Source organism: Schistocerca nitens, chromosome 4 (genome assembly GCF_023898315.1).
Source record: "Schistocerca nitens isolate TAMUIC-IGC-003100 chromosome 4, iqSchNite1.1, whole genome shotgun sequence".
Lineage (NCBI taxonomy): Eukaryota > Metazoa > Arthropoda > Insecta > Orthoptera > Acrididae > Schistocerca > Schistocerca nitens.
The window spans coordinates 632,351,750-632,371,538 of NC_064617.1; the positions used below are offsets into that span (position 1 = coordinate 632,351,750).

The 19,789-nt window shown below is 42.9% G+C and overlaps 1 protein-coding gene across 1 annotated transcript in view; it reads left to right on the forward strand.

Moving 5' to 3' along the window:
* Positions 1–19,789, forward strand: part of LOC126251652 (calmodulin-binding transcription activator 1) — a 1,922,036-nt gene that overhangs the window by 939,363 nt on the left and 962,884 nt on the right. The gene's annotated exons all lie outside the window — the stretch shown is intronic.

Below are 19,789 nucleotides of genomic sequence, written 5' to 3' on the forward strand. Positions count from 1 at the left end.
CTCCTCCGCTCCCCGTAATGGCAGGTGCACTTCTCCAAGGCAGAGAGAAAGGGGGAGACGAAAAACCTCATTGATAAACGGTTCCCATCCTTCTGAGGAATATGAAGAATACAGAACTCCCGTTGAAGAGCTTCAAACATATCTCAGGATGGACCATTTGGCGTATGCGTACAGGACACGTATGATAGGAGGCTGTGCCCTATGAAGAAAGAACAATCTTGGTGGTAGAGCAAAGAGACGTGCCACTTTAGCCCCAACATCCTTTAAGGTTACTGTTGTCGCAGCTCGCTCGGTTTACGATATTAAGGGTACGGACCTTTCAAGGAAATAGCGTCATGAAGCTACGAGAACACCAAAATATGCCTTTCTAGACGCAAGAATGGATTTTGTGCTCGTCGTGTTGGAATGCAGTCAGTGGGATTTTGCTTCTAGCTGCAGTCGTGAAGGGATGTTAAGATACGTACTGATGCGAAATTTTTGTTTCGTGTATAGAAATTAGAATTGATTTCATGATTGAGAAGAAGTCTCACAAATTCATGGGCCAAGGCAGAGAAAGGACGATTTTGATAGGAAGTTTACTTAAATGTTGTGGGATATTAAAAAATGCACTTTTGTCGTTTGCGAAGGAGCACCAACATATTTTAATATTCCAGGCTTTGCAGCCATCATATTAAGGTACAAGAAGTACTGTTCTAAGATCTTAGAACAGTTGAGAAGGCAGCAGTGGGAAGATGACGCGATGTGGATTGAGATACCGATGACAGATGGTTTGTTCGGTATGGGTGTCGTGAGAAAGATCGCCTAAATTGTGGTCCTGCTCCGCGATTGGCTGCTGCGTTCGGAAGGTGCGCGCCAAAATGATAATCTTCTGTTATTAATATTAGAAAAACTAAAGCCGGCCGTTATGGCCGAGCTGTTCTAGGCGCTTCAGTCCGGAACCGCGATGCTGCTACGGTCGCAGGTTCGAATCTTGCCTCGGGCATGGATGTGTGTGACGTCCTTAGGTTAGTTCGGTTTAAGTAGTTCTAAGTTCTAGGGGACTGATGACCTCAGATGTTAAGTCTCATAGTGCTCAAAGCCATTTGAACCATTTTTTGAAAAACACAGCGTATTTACTCACTTCTCATATTGAAGCATCTCTCAGTAGCGTGCTATCATTCCACTATTTCACAAGTATTAATAACCAACAGAACAAAAAATAACTGCTAAACGAAAAGGCAGACGAAGAACTTCGGTGGTTTTTGGTTCGCGCCTAACATGGATGGCGGCGAAGTGCTTCGGCTGTAAGATCGGAGCTAGTTCGGCAGTGTCGGAGGACAGAAATGTTGTCTACAGTGGTCGTTATCAGTTATACTTAATTTAGTAATGTCTAGTTTGCAAATGTGAGAGCTGTAATTACTGAAATACGCTGTTCATTATTTTGTTGAAGAATGGAAATTATTTGTGACTCCAAAGTGGAATGTAACTGTGCACTTTCTTGTGTTCTGCTAATAAAAAGCGAATGGCATCCCGTATAAACAAACTAATGCAAAATTTAATTGTTCACATAATATCAGTTCCTCGCTAAGAGTTTCTTACAGTCTCAAGATAACGGATTCACGACCTACGCGCTGTTCGCTGCGCAGGGCACAACGACTGTAGAGGACTGCAGGTTGGTGAACATTAATTAGAACTTACGCATCCACTCAGGACGGTGGAAGCAAATAGGCACATCGCCTGTGCTGCACTCTTAGTACAAATGAGATCAGTGACAGGTCATCTATGGTAATACAGAGGAGGTATGAAGAAGTGAAATTTTCGAAGGAAGGGGTTTATCTCTCTTTTCCAACTTGCCATAGTATTAACAGTAAATTCGGTAGCATGTTGTGAATTTATATTCCGTTAATGGAGTTCATCTTCAAGCACTGCTTTTCCTGAATTACGAGAAATTAGCTGCGAGGAGGAAAGATTTAAATTGTAAGCAAGAACAGCTAGGAGCTTTCCATCTCTCACCACCCACTTGCGGCTCTTATTGCAGATATTCCTGCGCCGCGCCTAAGACCACATTATTCCAGGTGTGCCTATCTTCATACGGATCACGTAATAGAGATTAAGAAACTTATTTATTTGTTTACGGTGATACTGGCGGAAAGCAGCAGCGAATTCATTTCTTTTAGTAGTAATTCAGGAACACCCGTAAATTTTCAGTGGCTAAATCTGCTTCGACTGAGGATGTAGGAAGTCACAATTTGTGAATGTTCGTACCAGAATCTCAAGAGAGTTAATTAATAATCACCCTTCCTCGTTCCTCCTCCTCTGGGACTTTAATGCCCAAGTCATCTCTGGGATCCGCTTTCCGTTCGAGTGACCGCTTTATAATATTTTTGCACCTGTTAGAAACGGCTCTCCTCGAAAGGAAGCCGCCAGAATTGTTACTCACCACAGCGAACTGGACGCTTCAGTCAGCTAGCGTTATTTGAACACCGAGAAAGCACCCATGGCCACATCAGAAGTGTGATTAATTGCGCTGCAGAAGCATGAATCTCACAGACCTCAGGATGGCAACAGCGGAAGCCTGTGCACTTATTAGAAATTTGAATGCCACTCCTTTATCAGGGACAGATGGATGGCACAGCGAAGGGTCACGTCCAGACCATCAGGAGATAACCTAGCAGCCTTTCAGATAGCTAGGGCAAATGCTTGGCGAACACTTGAAGAACGTGCAGAGAGAGCGTGGCAAGGTTATCAGACTTCGGTAAATCGTTCTACTTTGGCCTCAAGAATATGGGAGGCAGTCGGGAAAGTTTATGGAAGGATATATCTACAGTAGTAGCTGTGCTGCGAAATTGTTTTCTTACGACGTCAGCATACCTTATTGCGAAGACATTGGGAGATTATTTTTACATTGTAAGATCTAGTGCGAAACAAGACTTCACATCCAAACACCGGAGTACCCGTGAAGAACAGAATTCTGAATTTCGAGTCTGCTATATAACACAGAGACCCAGAACCGCCCATATCCAATGTAAAAGTTGCAATCTGCCTTCTCGTAAGCAACGGACACAGCTACTGGCCCTGACACAGCTGAACCGACAATAAAAGAATCATCCTGAAACATTTAAAAAAAATCTGGATAGATGCGTAGTTTACAAAGCTCGCGCATCTCGAAACAGATCTACTGCAGAAATTCTTGAATATATGCCTGTCAGCAGTGTTTATGTACTCTGGAAAAATCAATCTCATAAATCGCCTCCAGTGTGGATTGATTAGGCCTCATTCTACTGTAGGCAACTGTACAGAACAGGAAGCGGCATTGCACGAGTTTTTGCTACGTTCGCTACATCTTGCATATTTTATCGGTGTAAAAACTGTTTTCGAAAAACAATTACAGTGATATAACGCTATTTAATGTTGGGACAGAAACGTTTTGCAAAAGTATCCCATAAATGTGCTGATGGACTATAGCGGTGTAAGCTCCACCAAGAGGGGCTGTCATATGAGTCTCCGTTGCTACATGCAGCGAAAAGATCATGCAGCAACACAAAAATGAAACGTATTACCTCTTGTCTGTACTTTATGCAACTTAGATACAGGGCCGGCTGAAATTTTTGTAAATGGAACCGTATACCAATTTTTAGCATATCAAAGGGCATTAGGAAACAGTTTCGAATATAGAGGGTGGTCCATTGATCGAGACCGGGCCAAATACCTCACGAAATAAGCGTCAAACGAAAAAACTACAAAGAACGAAACTTGCCTAGCTTGAAGGGGGAAACCAGATGGCGCTATGGTTGGCCCGCTAGATGGCGCTGCCGTAGGTCAAACGGATATCAACTGCGTTTTTTTTAAAATACGAACCCCTATTTTTTATTACATATTCGTGTAGTACGTAAAGAAATATGAATATTTTAGTTGGACCACTTTTTTCGCTTTATGATAGATGGCGCTGTAATAGTCACAAACGTATAAGTACGTGGTATCATGTAACATTCCGCCAGTGCGGACGGTATTTGCTTCGTGATACATTACCCGTGTTAAAATGGACCGTTTACCAATTGCGGAAAAGGTCGATATCGTGTTGATGTATCCCTATTGTGATCAAAATGCCCAACGGGCGTGTTCTATGTATGCTGCTCGGTATCCTAGAGGACATCATCCAAGTGTCCGGACCGTTCGCCGGATAGTTACGTTATTTAAGGAAACACGAAGTGTTCAGCCACATGTGAAACGTCAACCACGACCTGCAACAAATGATGATGCCCAAGTAGGTGTTTTAGCAGCTGTCGCAGCTAATCCGCACGTCAGTAACAGACAAATTGCGCGAGAATCGGGAATCTCAAAAACGTCGGTGTTGAGAATGCTGCATCAACATCGATTGCACCCGTACCATATTTCTATGCACCAGGAATTGCATGGCGACGACTTTGAACGTGGTGTACAGTTCTGCCACTGGGCACAAGAGAAATTACGGGACGATGACAGATTTTTTGCACGCGTTCTATTTAGCGACGAAACGTCATTCACCAACAGCGGCAACGTAAACCGGCATAATATACACTATTGGGCAACGGAAAATCCACGATGGCTGTGACAAGTGGAACATCAGCGACCTTGGCGGGATAATGTATGGTGTGGCATTTTGGGAGGAAGGATAATTGGCCCACGTTTTATCGATGGCAATCTAAATGGTGCAATGTATGCTTATTTCCTACATAATGTTCTACCGATGTTACTACAAGAAGTTTCACTGCATGACAGAATGGCGATGTACTTCCAACTTGATGGATGTCCGGCACATAGCTCGCGTACGGTTGAAGCGGTGTTGAACAGCATATTTCATGACGGGTGGATTGATCGTCGAAGCACCATACATGGCACGCACGTTCACCGGATCTGACGTCCTCGGATTTCTTTCTGTGGGGAAAGTTGAAGGATATTTGCTATCGTGATCCACCGACAACGCCTGACAACATACGTCAGCGCATTGTCAATGCATGTGCGGACATTACGGAAAGCGAAATACTTGCTGTTGAGAGCAATGTCGTTACACGTATTGCCAAATGCATTGAGGTTGACAGACATCATTTTGAGCATTTATTGCATTACTGTGGTATTTACAGGTAATCACGCTGTAACAGCGTGCGTTCTCAGAAATTATAAGTTCACAAAAGTACATGTATCACATTGGAACAAACGAAATACAATGTTCAAACGTACCTACGTTCTGAATTTTAATTTAAAAACCTACCTGTTACCAACAGTTTCTCTAAAATTGTGAGCCATATGTTTGTGACTATTAGGCCTACAGCGCCATCTATCACAAAGCGAAAAAAGTGGTCCAACTAAAACTTTCATATTTCTTTGCGTACTACACGAATATGTAATATAAAATTGAGGTTCCTATTTAAAAAACGGCAGTTGATATCCGTTTGACCTACGGCAGCGCCATCTAGCGGGCCAACCATAGCGCCATCTGGTTTCCCCCTTCAAGCTAGACAAGTTTCGTTCTTTGTAGTTATTTCGTTTGACGCTTATTTCGTGAGGTATTTGGCCCGGTCACGATCAATGGACCACCCTGTATATACTTCCTCATTCTTTTAGTGAACAGCTTTCATGAAAATTACTGCAATTTCGTCATATAGATGCTTACATGTCACCGCTGAAATAGAGATGTCGCCCGTCCATGCCTCGTAATGAAAAATACGGAAAATAAAAGTGCTGTAGTAAATTCCGAATTTACGAGAAAATTATCAGACTTCTCTTTGCGCAGACGCCTCGAATACTGTTTTTGGGTGACACACCTGTTGTATGACATTTGTTGCTACTCAAAATTATTATTAAATCGAGTGGACAAGTGAATGAACTAAACATTTTACTCAGTCTTTTGGTGACTACCCTTCATTTTCAAAATAAATATTTTTCTAAACATAACGTATGCTTCTGAGTCACCTAGGCATGGGATCAAACTGCTTATTATTGATATGATATGACTGACACAAGTGTCGAATCTTTAATATGGTTGGGAAAGCATACCGCGCTTTTACGATTCGTGAAGTGAACAGCTTTGCATTTCATTACAATAAGGCCTAGTTTCCAGTCGTTGCACGAGGTGGATTTTGTGCTGAGTGTATCTAGATACTACTGCAGTTTATACTGAATAGATTTTCATCACAGGCAAGTGCATGATCTACGTAAAGCCTAGGATAGCAATTAATACTAGTCGTTCTTGTTACTGGTGTTTGTCCTGTTGTCTATAGGTATTACCAGGTTGATATTTATGCTAGTGCCTTTGCTTACGTTAATTTTCAATTTCAAATAAACGTTATGTGCAGTTAGTGGACCGAAACATTATCTGTAGGCAGTCCTCAATGGTTAGTCTTAACTTCAACTGAGTGCGATCCAATTTTTTTTGTAGAAGTGGCATAGCCACCAGACTTCACACGGTCCATCGCATATAAAATCAATAATATTATGGCTGACAGAAGTTAACAAATTTTATCATGGTGTACTGGACACTTGCTGGTGATCACTTGTCAGTTTAACGCTGAGAAGCAACATTATGTAAGCAATCATCTCATCACGAAACATCTTCTCCTTATAGTCATAAGTCACTGGTACTCCCCACCGGCATAAAACTACCGCTTTTGTTAACATGTTAAGAGGTCATTACGACTCACGCATCGTGATGCATATAGTTACAAATAGTGATTCATATGAATACACCTAAAACGAGACGATGGATCTCTCTTTCCAGGAGACTATTGCTCTGGCTAGAAATCGTTCCTTCGTACTAGGGATATTTGTGTTTCAGTCCGGCGTTGTTGCAACTTTCCATGCCACTGTATCCTGTGCAAGCCTCATCATCTCCGAATAACAACTACAACCTACATCCGTTTGAACCTGCTTACTATTATACATCTGTTTTTGTCCCTCTGCAATTTTTATCCCGAGCACTTCCCCTCCATTACTAAATTTATGATTCCTTGATGTCTCAGAATCTGTTCTATCAACCGATCTCTTCTGTTAGTGACACATTAATTACGCTATATGGCTATATAACCCTCCAGTCTTCAGCATTTTTTTTGTAGCTCCATATTTCAAAAGCTTATATTCCCTTCTTGTCTGAACCGCTCATGCGATGCAATAGAGGCGTGTTTTTCATTTGTATCGTAGCGTACATTTACAGGTTGGCCAGAAACGGTCTGAAAAACTTCTAACGGGTGTTGCAGGGTAGTTTATTCTGAGAAATAATTGGTGAGAATGGAATTCAGTACGTTGCGCGTTTATTATTGTCAGTTGTTCTCACAACGTAGATGATATCGCACGAGATTGCTCCGCCTTTGGTTCGGGTTCGATCCTTACTACCTTCTAGCCAAACGAAGAACGCGTTTGGCGACATCGTTTCTAGTGGGCCGCTTGAATTTGCGCGCACTACGTCCTGATTGGCAAAGTACAACGCTAATTAACTCAGAAACGCCGCAACGTATCGAATTTTTTTCGTAACAGTTATTTCTTGACATAGCATACCGTGCAACACCCTTACAAGCTTTTCAGACTGTTTCTAGCCAACCCGTACACCGTACGTCCAACGAATTGCAAGTCATTTTATTACGTTCATTCTGTTACGTGTTTATTTCCATGACCATGCGTGTCACTATGGAATCTAAACTGCCATTATGAATATGACCTCCTATGAGACTTGAAGCTTCATGAAATAACTTTCCTTCACTTCATAGTGACTTTTGCTAATATGAGATGCGGAGTGCTTGAATGCTGGAATCCAATTAAGGACGTACGCAGGAAAGTTTCATGTGTTTTCGGATTGAACTGAATAAATACTTGATTGGGTGTAAGATCCTTTTTCAGGTAAAATTTATAAATGCACTCGAACTTTCCTTCCGTAACTACTTTATTGACTTAGGCTGGCTTTTAAAGCATTCACATTTATTTCTTCAACCTACTGAAAAATAAATAATCAGCGTTCCCTGAGGCTTACAGACAATTTCCAAAGCTACTACTTGGTAAGCGCACTATGAGTTCCTTCCACATTGAAACGGTTATCACGACCGTCGTGCAAAGTTCGTGCTATTCATTGCTGTCGCTGAAGATTAATTTCAATTTTGCTGCTTCAAAGGGTCCCGAAGTTGGCAAAGAGAGCGAAACTTCCGCGCCGGTACCAGCATAGTAGAATGTAATCGAGCCTGATCAAGTTATTATATTGAGAGAGATGTTTTGTAGGTAGTACGCGGAATTAATTCAGTGCGATGAGCACAATTTGTTAATTTGCGCAGCCACTGTAGATATGCTGTGTGCCTTTATTTTAGTTAGAATTGTTCCACTGTCCACCATTCTTAGTTTAGTTAATTGTTTGGTTGTTCTCCCGATCACCCCGTATTTCTTTCCCGAGGAGTGGGCTGCGTAGTGTTCTTGATACTACGTGGCGCAAGCGTGTCTCCTTCTCGTTAAATACGTAAGAACGGAAGATTTGGTAGCTGATGTTCCTCTAATAACGCCTCTGCGCTGAAATATGTATTTTGTTAATTTTTTCGTTGGAAAATGCCCGGAAAAAATGGCTGTGAGCACTATGGGACTTAACTTCTGAGGTCATCACTCCCCTAGAACTTAGAACTACTTAAACCTAACTAACCTAAGGACATCACACACATCCATGCCCGAGGCAGGATTCGAACCTGCGACCGTAACGGTCGCGCGGTTCCAGACTGTAGCGCCTAGAACCGCTCGGCCACGCCGGCCGGCTGTTGAACAGGGTGTTTTATCAGCAAATGCTAACCTCCACAGAAAGATTTCATGTGACAAGTAAACAGTGAAACACCTCTTCAACACTGGATCTAAGGTGATTTAGAGAGAGTCAGGCAAAGCAAGAGAAAGAAACGTGAAATGTGTTATTCAGCTATAAATGGGGAGCCGCTTGGGTAAAGCTACGGCAATTTGTGTACCGGCAGTCAGAAGTCACATTACTCCACAGCGCCATGTTACGAACACTTCAGTCCATACGTTAAGCGGAGGTTTGCACCATAAAATTCCTTATAACTCTGTAACCGTGGACGTGGAAGCTGTGTACAAAAATAAAACAGGTAATTTTCGTAGCAAGTGCTGATCCTGTCCGGTAATGCCGACGTCCCAGTTTTTAGTTGGAAAGGGAATTTATTTTTGCCTGTGAGTTCTGGCCGCAGTCTTGACATTCTAATTGTTCGCTGTAACAACTGTAACAAGGGAAAGTCCCCATCGCACTCCCCCCCCCCCCCCCTTCTGATTTAGTGGTGAGATGGCCCAGTGGACATCCCGTCAAAAAATGAACACATATCAAGCTTGAAAACTGGAGGAAGGTGTACTCAATCGTGAAAGAAGAAGCAAAACATACACTGAATGGTGCAAGCTCAAAATGTGCAACTTCGAGCAAATTGCAAGAATCACGGCGTCGTGTTTTTGTGGCCACGGTATTGGACTGAGAAGAGGGAAATCCGTGCTCAAATCTCCCACGTGCGCCATTGTTTTATCCTCACAGAATTATGAACATTCGGTCATTGACGTGTCTGTTCACTGTATTCATATTTGTGGCTGTGTCGTGATGTAACGTTCATTTGCAACAGCGATGTGTAAGGTAGGGTCCTCCAGACAGACGTTCCTCCTGTTTGTTCTACACAGGTACCACGTGTTATGACTCATGCCTTCCGTTTTGGAAGTTTTGACTCCTGCATTCCTTTGTTGTAACATAGTTCACACCCGTTTATTTGTTGTTTTTATTTCTGTGAGAGGTCTACGCGGCATCTCGCCTCCTCTCACTATTCATCACATTTACTTGCGACGGTAATATATTCTTACTACATAACTCATATTCTGTAACCAGAGTATAGTATGACAACAACCAAGATTACAGAAAGAGAACAGACACGTCATTGACCGTACGGAAAATTTACAATTTTGTGGGGGAAAAAATAGGCACGAGGTAGATCTGCACATGGATCTCCAACTTTGCAATCCAACAGCGTGACCACACCACTACGGCGCCATGACCCTTGCATTTCGCTCGATGTTGCGCATCTTCAGCTTGCACCGATCAGTTTCTGTTTTGCTTCTATTTTCACAGTTCAGTGCACCTTCTTCCTGTTTTCGTACTTAATCTGTGTTCAGTTTTTGTCGGGCTGTCCACTGGGCATTTTTACGTTAAATCTGGGGGGGGGGGGGGGCGATGGGAATTTTCCGTTGTAAGAAGACTCAGTACAGTGGCTGATGGGAATAACAGTATCGATAGAAACTGAGTGATCTCGATCGGTATCGACTGCTTCCTCGATTCAGCCAACCTGATAAACTTTAACTAGCACACGAAACTACTACAAAGAGTATGTTCTCTGCATATGATCACATTCAGAAGCCAACGTTTATAGGAAAGCAATACAGCTACGACAATGGGTGTTAGCAAACAATATTGAAACCGCACCAGTCTTGTTACAATGAACGAGTAAGACTTGTCATATGCACTGATATTCTGTCAGTCTATACCACTCATTGTGTAGGAGACACAATAAATTGGCAATCTAATTCACTCTTTAGTGCAAATGCTAGAAATTAATCTGTAAAGGAACGGTAGTTGAATGTGAGATTAACAGAAATACTGCACGGGGAAAATATATTGGTCTCTTAGCATGGAATCTATGCATTTTTCAACGTATGTTTATTAGGCTTTATTTATTCCTTAACTTCTCAGGAATTTTTTCTGGCAAGTCGCCCCAACTGTTCAAAATAAATCGGTGTAAAGAGATAAATTCAGTAACAGTGTTGAGTTATTTCACTCATATTTACCACTCCTAGCGGCACGTAGAGCTGAATTTCAGCAACTGGCCAGGCAGATCAGTCCAGTATAATCAGCTAATTATTCCCGTCAATAAAGCTGTTTTTCTAGTAACGTCACAGGCAGTTTGTGAACAATTGTTCCATCTTCTTAAGTCGTAATATGTAGCAGGCTTCAAACAGCACGCTGCTCGTTTCCAACAGGTGGAAGAGCGGGTCTACTAAAAAATGTAAATCTTTATCACCAATGTGGCATAATGCTCGCATGCTATGATTGTCAGTAACCTCCTTCCACATATGGCGGATGCATCGGTTCAGATGGTTTGCGGCCATCATGCTATGCTGACTCGCAGATGACGGTTGAAGAAGCTGTTCTTGGAACGTACCGGTATCGTATACTGGATGCTGCTTGATATAAATAAAGCTTCATGTAGAATGTAAACTATTAATTGTGGACATACCGTATCTCTACTGACGTTGAAGTCCTCCCACGGGACGTGAAAGCGTTCGTAGACGTGGTGCTGATTGAGTTTTTTGACGTCACAGTGTAGAGTTTCACGTCCAAAGTGTGAAAGGAACAATCTGCAAAGTCAGATGTTTGCCTTGTGGAGAGGAACGCAGCCTGTGGGATGCAACATGTCAGAGGCAGAACTTAAAAGCTGCCATATTAGATTAAGTCTACAGAGCTGAACTCCGTATTTGGTGGTTTTTATAATACGGCGTTTATGCTATGAATATAAGTTGCATCAGAGCATCAGCATATTGAAGATCTCTCGAGAATGTGTCGTCTTTGGTACGATATGTTACAAAAAAATCAGTAGGTAACAATAGTGAATCAAGGGCATCGTCGGTGCATTTGTTAGTGCAGGTTGCCTACATACATCAGGGGCAGGTATGCGCGTAGGGGCAAACCTATTCTCCTTTGACTGACAGGTACTTAACCTATTGTTCTGCTAAAAGGATCCTCCCTTTTGATTGACATAAACTTAACCTGTTGTCCCCCCCCCCCCCAGGAAGCTTCCCCCTTCACTGCTACAGGTACACTTTCAGGAATAGCCCCTCTCACTCTTATCGATTTGATTGACTACTTAATTAAATTTATCAATTAATTATCTGTCCCCTTATGGTAGACCCCCCTCTACTCCCACCCACCATCCCGGAAATTGGCAGGAAAAAGACTCAGTTGATCAGTCATTTGGAGGGAAACCAGTTGCAGTGTGTGGGATATTGTTTAAACACTTCAAGCAATTTAGGGGATTGAAGGCAGTGTATGGGATATAATGAAATTGATAACTCTGAAGGATTTCATAACAGGAAATTCAAGGGTATATTGTTTATTTGTAAAAAACTCAGTTTGTGGGAGTAGGATTTCTCTTGCTCATCATTCTCTGCTGTTTGGAAAAATGAAGGCCTTGTAAGAAGTAATTACATGGGGCGAACGTGTTGCATAACCTAATATTTGGCACTGTACTCTGGGTGTCTTAGCCTAAGGTTGGGCCCTTTATCGGCACTTAACCTGTTGTTCTGTTAAGTGGTTTTCCATGTCACCCCCCATTTCCATAAACTAATGTACCGCCTTTGATACCAAATTAAGTAATTAGTTATGTCCTCCCACAGTTTTCTGGTACACTTTTCGAATTTCACGTGCTTTTGAACGCCATTTCTGGCGCATTCTTCTTTGTCATCCACGCCCTTAAACTATTGTACTGCGTTTAAATAATAATTATGCAAATTAACGTAGTGTTCTGCACTTAACCTGCTGTTCTGCTCCATGTCACCCACTCACGCACACCTTCCCCTTAACTATTGTACCGCTAACACCATGGTGATATAAAAAATTTATGCATATTAATTAAATCGATATTTTTCACATGTATGGGGTAGTTTTTTTTAAATTCATAGCATCCTATCGGTCAGTGAAATCGATGGAATATAGTTTAAACAAAAGTCACTAATAAAAACACATCCTGACACCCAACGGCCGACGCCGCCGACTCCGCATGCACCCCCAGAAGTTGAGGAGTACCGGCGGCCCCGCGAAGTGATGACGTGGCCGTCACTTGCTGAGCCATGTACAGGTGTCCATTCAGGTCCCGCAAGCATGAGGCAGCGGTATCCCTTTCATGCTTGACACCTGAGAAATTCCTGTTGAAATACGTGTTCACCTAGGCACCGTTGTTGACGTGATGACACATAGCTGCGGTGCAGGTACAGCACTATAGAAATCTGTCCCAATGCTTCCCAGAATAGCACAGGGTGCATTGTTGCTATCGATCCTCATAGGACATGAGAGATGCGTCGGCCGCAGGCATGTCACAAGGTGTGTGTGTAGTGTGGCTGGAATTTTCGGGGTCTTACAGCTACTGGTCTGGAAATGTCCTAATACTACAATGTCGGATGAGCGACAGCATCGCGCCAGAGATGGATGGTCTGCTTCAACTTGTCTTTGAACACATGTACAAAGAATACATCACCTTACACTCAGAACTTTCCATTGATAAACCCCACAAAAGTTGTCTACAGATCATCAAATACAAACAAGACTCACAAGAATATTGGGAACGAGGAACATAACCAGCGTAACTACAGTTAAATATAACGATTGCTGCTGCAGTCTGACACCAATCGATGTGAGGGTAATGTCTCCTCTTGACGGCTGTGGTTCTGGAACGAATCTCAGTATCTATAGACCACATAATTTGCCACATAAAAATCTCTCTCATACCCTCATGGTTATCTATGCACACTGAATCTATACATAGCTCACCATAGGACACACGCTAATTTTTTCTGGTCATGCCACAACATCAGCCACAGTAACATTACAACGCAAACAGTGCAGTTACCTTTTATATCTGTATAGCACCCAAAAAAAATTATGGTATGCCTACCTCACACCGGCAGTATGTCTCGATTCTCTTCAGTCCTGGGAAATTATCTGACAAAGTCTTCGAATCAGCGCTTCTGGAAGGTGCTGCATCCTGCCAAGATTCTCTCAAACAAGTGTTATGAAGGACAGGCGTCCGGCACTATGCGATATGCAGTTTCAGTGCTACAACGCATTGTTTATTTAACAAAAGTGTTTCGTTTTTGATATGCTTTGTTACCGGTAAATGGCAAATAATAACATCTTTGATTACAACCCTCAGATGTTTATGTAGATTGTATATGGTAATTCAGACATTCGTGATATATTAGAACTGTTGATAGAGTTGTGAACAACGAAAGGAACAGTAGCAGGTTCGTGTCCAACTATATGTTCAGTTTTCCACCTTATGTTTTCTGAAAGATTCTAGGGTTTCTTATTAATTTAATAGAAGTGTGATATAGAATTATATAATAAGTTAATAAGCAACCAGTTTCATATTAAAAATATAAATTCTTGACCGGTTTCTTCAGAAGGCGAAAATCTGGAAAAAAATATTTACAGTATTCTGCCTTTGGAACCCACACATGTTTATTGCTATCAGTATCATACTATTTTGTAAGAAATCAAATTTCTTACATGCAACTGGTTACTTATTATTTCATTATTGCGACTACAGTTGCTGGAGATGGACAAAACTCTAAATATAGATTCCCTTGCAGTTCAGTACAGGTTAAACTACAAAGCGGACAACATTACTAGCGTGTGGTCATGGGAATAAATATGTGGCTTAATAGACTCAAAGAGAGAACAGTGGTTATACAGGGTGAGTCACCTAACATTACCGCTGGATATATTTCGTAAACCACATCAAATACTGACGAATCGATTCCACAGACCGAACGTGAGGAGAGGGGCTAGTGTAATTGGTTAATACAAACCATAAAAAAAGGACGGAAGTATGAAACTTCCTGGCAGATTAAAACTGTGTGCCCGACCGAGACTCGAACTCGGGACCTTTGCCTTTCGCGGGCAAGTGCTCTACCATCTGAGCTACCGAAGCACGACTCACGCCCGGTCCTCACAGTTTTACTTCTGCCAGTATCTCGTCTCCTACCTTCCAAACTTTACAGAAGCTCTCCTGTGAACCATGCAGAACTAGCACTCCAGCGCACACTCCGCTGCAGAGTGAAAATCTCATTCTGGAAACATCCCCCAGGCTGTGGCTAAGCCATGTCTCCGCAGTATCCTTTCTTTCGGGAGTGCTAGTTCTGCATGGTTCGCAGGAGAGCTTCTGTAAAGTTTGGAAGGTAGGAGACGAGATACTGGCAGAAGTAAAGCTGTGAGGACCGGGCGTGAGTCATGCTTCGGTAGCTCAGATGGTAGAGCACTTGCCCGCGAAAGGCAAAGGTCCCGAGTTCGAGTCTCGGTCGGGCACACAGTTTTAATCTGCCAGGAAGTTTCATATCAGCGCACACTCCGCTGCAGAGTGAAAATCTCATTCTGCACGGAAGTATGTTTTTTAACACAAACCTACGTTTTTTTAAATGGAACCCCGTTAGTTTTGTTAGCACATCTGAACATATAAACAAATACGTAATCAGTGCCGTTTGTTGCATTGTAAAATGTTAATTACATCCGGAGATATTGTAACCTAAAGTTGACGCTAGAGTACCACTCCTCCGCTGTTCGATCGTGTGTATCGGAGAGCACCGAATTACGTAGGGATCCAATGGGAACGGTGATGGACCTTAGGTACAGAAGAGACTGGAACAGCACATTACGTCCACATGATAACACCCTTATTGGTCTTTTTCACTGACGCACATGCAAATTACCATGAGGGGTGAGATACACGTACACAGGTGGTTTCCGTTTTCAATTACGGGGTGGAATAGAGTGTGTCCCGACATGCCAGGCCAATAGATGTTCAATGTGGTGGCCATCATTTGCTGCACACAATTACAATCTCTGGCGTAATGAATGTCGTACACGCCGCAGTACATCTGGTGTAATGTCGCCGCAGGCTGCCACAATACGTTGTTTCATATCCTCTGGGGTTGTAGGCACATCACGGTACACATTTTCCTTTGACGTACCCCACAGAAAGAAGTCCAGAGGTGTAAAATCAGGAGAACGGGTGGCCAATTTATGCGTCCTCCACGTCCTATGAAACGCCCGTCGAACATCCTGTCAAGGGTCAGCCTAGTGTTAATTGCGGAATGTGCAGGTGCACCATCATGCTGATACCACATATGTCGACGCGTTTCCAGTGGGACATTTTCGAGCAACGTTGGCAGATCATTCTGCGATGTATGTTCCAGTGTTCTCCGATACACACGATCGAACAGCGGAGGAGTGGTACTCAAGCGTCAACTTTAGGTTACAATATCTCCGGATGTAATTAACATTTTACAATGCAACAAACGGCACTGATTGCGTATTTGTTTATATGTTCAGATGTGCTAACAAAACTAACGTGGTTCCATTTAAAAAAAAAACGTAGGTTTGTGTTAAAATACATACTTCCGTGCATTTTTGTATGGTTTGTATTAAACAATTACACTAGCCCCTCTCCTCACGTTCGGTCTGTGGAATCGGTTCATCAGTATTTGATGTGGTTTACGAAATATATCCGGCGGTAACGTTAGGTGACTCACCCTGTATAACCTTAAAAATAAGAATTATTACAGAAAACATTGTTCCACCGAGGCACCAAGTGAAACGCATCAGGCCGACTTGAAAGGAACGCCAAACAAAATTTTTAAATATGGAGAACTTGTGCCACAAGGAAAGTAGAAAAACTGAAGAGAGCAGAGCATTGGAGGCGGGGAAGAAAATTAAGTATTTTAGTATTAATAGCGTATTTAATTCTATAATTTTTACCAGAAAGTCATTTTTAGTACATTGCCTTTGTCATTGTCAACTGCAGCATACTCTGAGGTGACAAAAGTCACGGGAAAGCGATATGCCCATATACAGATGGCGTTCACATCACGCACACATGCTATAAAAGAGCGTTATTTTGTCGCAGCTGTCATTTGTACTCGGGTGATTCATGCACATATACAGATGGCTGTAGTAGCGCGTATACAAGGTATAAAAGAGAGTTACACTGTTGGAGCTGTCATTTGTACTCAGGTGACTCATGTGACTCATGTGAAAAGATTACCGACGTGATTATGGCCGCATGACGGGAATTAACTAGAGATGGGCAAAACTGTTCTTTTCAGAGATTGGATCAGAACTGTTCACTCCCTGAAATGAATTAGCTCTTTTTCATGACTCACCACTCATTTACAAAAGAAAATAAATGAAAGGCACATTGCCCTTTAAACTTGGTTTATTCCAGTACTATACCTGTATTTTGATCTTATTTGATCCTATTTTGAAGTAACACAGATAATGAGTAAGAATTTTGTATTGTTTATTGAAATTTCCATGATATGACAAAGTTTTTGATTACTGATTTATTTTGCACTAGCGTGGTTTTTTGGGTGATCGGAAAATGTTGTAACTTGAGATTTACATTAACAATATATTTGGCTATAATGTATTAAAATTTCATTAACCTCATACATATACATCGCAAGCCATATATTTTTCCTTTCGAAGACGCCTAGCTGCAGTCTGGAACCGCAAGACCGCTACGGTCGCAGGTTCGAATCCTGCCTCGGGCATGGATGTGTGTGATGTCCTTAGGTTAGTTAGGTTTAACTAGTTCTAAGTTCTAGGGGACTAATGACCTCAGCAGTTGAGTCCCATAGTGCTCAGAGCCATTTTTGAATTTGAAGACGCCTAAAATCGCAAAATCCGTACCAGAATAAGAAAAAATATATAAATTTGACTGTAAAACGAAAGTGCTGCATATAGCCTTACGCAGAATAAAACAAGGAAAATATTGGTGTATCACATTTTGCGATACGTTTATCGGTTCGCTCGTAATTAAAGCGTAAATTCGAGTGTCCATAATAAAAATCCTATAGTAAGAGGAGTCATCAGGAACCTAATCTAATCAGTTTAAACAAATAAAAATAAAATAAAAACAATTGATGTATACATAACATAATAATGTAATATAAATAGCGGTATTACTACGAAGAACAATATCCAGTGGGGACAAACTCCGATGCAGAGGCGCTGAGTCGAGCAGGTCGAGCCGCGAGCTTTATTACTGCGTGAGCTGAGACCGCAGAGACCAGAGTGACACCAGAGTCGCTTTGCTCGACGCTCTGGCTAGAGTCGAGACGGTGGGGTGAGCGTTGAGCGGGCGAGTTCCGAGGGTGGGGGAAGCGGTGAACTCACCCGCTCGGAGCCAAATTGTCCGTTCCCTTGCGAGCAGGTTTTTGCAAGTAGTTCCTATGTTATCCGCTAGGTGGCTCTCTGTCCTGTTGCTCGCATCAACTGCCCAGAGGGCAGGACGTGCGACTGAAACGATCGCCGACAGAGTGCGATGCGAAGTTAAGCCCGGCATATGTGAAACACAAAATCCAATGGGGCACTGCACAATGCAGGCAGCCAAGGTAGAAGCAGGGCAGAGGCCGGCGCTGGCTGTGTTGTGTGGCGTGCACTGTGCTCTGACCAGCAGAGGCGCTGCTGATATGCTCCGTCTCTCTTTCTCTCTCTCTCTCTCTCTCTCTCTCTCTGCCGTGGGAAACGTTTGGAGCTACCGTTCTTTTTTTCTGAATCACTGATTGTTCACTCCTTTGAAAGATTGAACTCTATGAATTAGTTCAAGAGCGGATCCCCCATCTCTAGAATTAACAGACGTTTAACGTGGAATTTCAGTTGGCGCTAGGAACATAGGACACTCCATTTAGAACATCGTTCGGGAATTCAGTATTCCGAGGTACACAGTGCAAGTGTGTGCCGAGAATATCAAGTTTCAGGCGTTACCTCTCACCACGGACATCACAGTGGCCGACAGCGTCCAATTACCGACGGAGAGCAGCGGCGTTTGCGTAGAGTTGTCTGTGGTAACAGACATGCAGCACTGCGTGAAATAACCGCAGAAATCAATGTGGGACGTACGACGTACGACTCCGTTAGGGCAGTGCGGCGAAATTTGGCGTTAATGGGTTATGACAGCAGACGACCGACGCGAGAGCCTTTGCTAACGGCATGACGTCGCCTGCGGCGCCTCTCCTGGTCTCTGGACCATATCGGCTGGTTTCGGTTGGACCTCAGATGAGTGCAAACCGCGGCCTGCTCAGATGACTCCAGATTTCAGTTGGTAAGAGCTGATTATAGGGTTCGAGTGTGGCGCAGACTCCACGAAGCTATGGACCTAAGTTGTCAACAAGGAACTGTGCAAGTTGGTGGTGGCTCCATAATGGCGTTGGTTGTGTTTACACGGGATGTACTTGGTCTATAACTGCGGATGATTATCTGCAACCATTCATGGAATTCATGTTCCCAAACAACAATGGAATTTTTATGGATAGAATGTCCCATGTCATTGGCCCACAATCGTTCGCTCGCCGGCCAGGGTGGCCGAGCGGTTCTAGGCGCTACAGTCTGCAACGGCGCGACCGCTATGGTCGCAGGTTCGAATCCTGCCTCGGGCATGGATGTGTGTGATGTCCTTAGGTTAGTTAGGTTTAAGTAGTTCTAAGTTCTAGGGGATTGATCACCTCAGATGTTAAGTCCCATAGTGCTCAGAGCCATTTGAAGAGTCGTTCGTGATTGGTTTGAAGAACATTGTGGATAGTTCGAGCGAATGATTTGGCCACCCAGGCTGCCTAATATAAATACCTTGGAACATATTGTGACATAATCGAGAGGCCAGTTCGTGCGCAAAATCTTGCACCGGCAAGACTTTGGCACTTATGGACTACTATAGAGGCAGTATGGCTTATTATTTCTGCAGAGGGCTTCCCACACTTGTTTAGTCTATGCCACGTCGCGCTGCTGCACTGCGACGGGAAAAGAAGGTCCGACACGGTATTAGGATGTATTCCATGGCTTTTGTCACCTCAGTGTATGTGTAGTGTTGCTGTAACAGTAATTCTCTGTTCAAGCTGTTGACGAATCCGGAATCTTCTCCTCGATTTGCTCCGCTGTTCGTCGACGATCGCTGACAGAGTTAACGCTATTACCAGAATGAGATTTTTACTCTGCAGCGGAGTGTGGGCT